General features: G+C 27.5%; 1 protein-coding gene across 1 annotated transcript in view; it reads right to left on the reverse strand.

Moving 5' to 3' along the window:
* Positions 1 to 1,215, reverse strand: part of EMH_0052820 (uncharacterized protein) — a gene marked incomplete at both ends in the record, with an annotated part of 8,418 nt that overhangs the window by 1,519 nt on the left and 5,684 nt on the right.

A 1,215-nucleotide genomic window follows, 5' to 3' on the forward strand; every position in this document is an offset into this window, starting at 1 on the left:
GTGCTCAGATTGCACCGCCATCAGCTGTATAAAAAAAATAAAATAAAAAAATAAAATAAAAAAATAAATAAATAAATAAATAAATATTATAAAATAATAAGTTAATGATGTATAATAAAAAATAAATAAATGTAGGGTAAACATGCAATTAATAATATTAATAATAATAAATAATACACAGAAAAAATAAATGTAATACATTATATATTTATAATTAATAATAATAAATAGTAAACAAATAAAATAAATAAATAAAATAAATAATATAGAATCATAATTAAAATAATAAATATTAAACAAATAAAATAAGTAAAAATAAATAACAACAAACAATAAGAATAAGTAATGATAGACGACGAACAAATACAAATAAATAATAAATATTAAATATTAAATAATTTTAATATATAAAAAAAATAAAACACAAATAAAATAAATAAAAATAATAAACAATAAATAATTATAGTAAATAATAAATAACAATAATAAACAACAAACAACAAACGATAAATATAAAAGCATAAGTATAAACGTAAATATAAATATAACTACAAATACGAATATAAATAAATAAATAAACATTTTTACTTCTGTCTGTATTTGTTCTGGTGCGAGAAGAGGGTTAAAGATATGATCAAGGGTTTAGGGTTTAGGGTTTAGGGTTTACTATAAATACAGATACAAATACAGAAATAAATACAGCTACAAATACAAACATAAATAAATAAATAAATAAATAAATAAATAAATAAATAAACATTCTTACTTCTGTTTGTATTTGTTCTGGTGCGAGAAGAGGGTTAAAGATATGATCAAGGAAGTGTACGAATAGGTCTTTCAGGTGTATAGACGGTGCGGAGACAAAGAAGGTGGTGGTATCTGGTTTAGTATATGCATTATGTATCCCCCCTTTATTATTTATATAAAACTCCCATTCTTTTTTTTGTTTTTGTTTCTTACTACCGAGAAATATCGCATGCTCTAGTGCATGCGCCAGGCCCGGGAGACGACGGGGATCGTTGTAGTACCCGCACCCCACAGACACCGCAAACGCCCCTGTCTCCTGTGTGGGGTCAGCAGCAACAAACCCCTTCATCTTTATATCCTCAATACTAAACGCAGCGTATTGGGATCGATCCAGGGGTGGCTTCAACACCTTCATCTCCTCCTCTGCTGCTGCTGCACCTGCTGCTGCTGCTGCTGCTCCTCCTGCTG

Source organism: Eimeria mitis, genomic scaffold (assembly GCF_000499745.2).
Source record: "Eimeria mitis Houghton genomic scaffold, Emh_scaff2376, whole genome shotgun sequence".
In the NCBI taxonomy this organism is placed as follows: Eukaryota; Apicomplexa; class Conoidasida; order Eucoccidiorida; family Eimeriidae; genus Eimeria; species Eimeria mitis.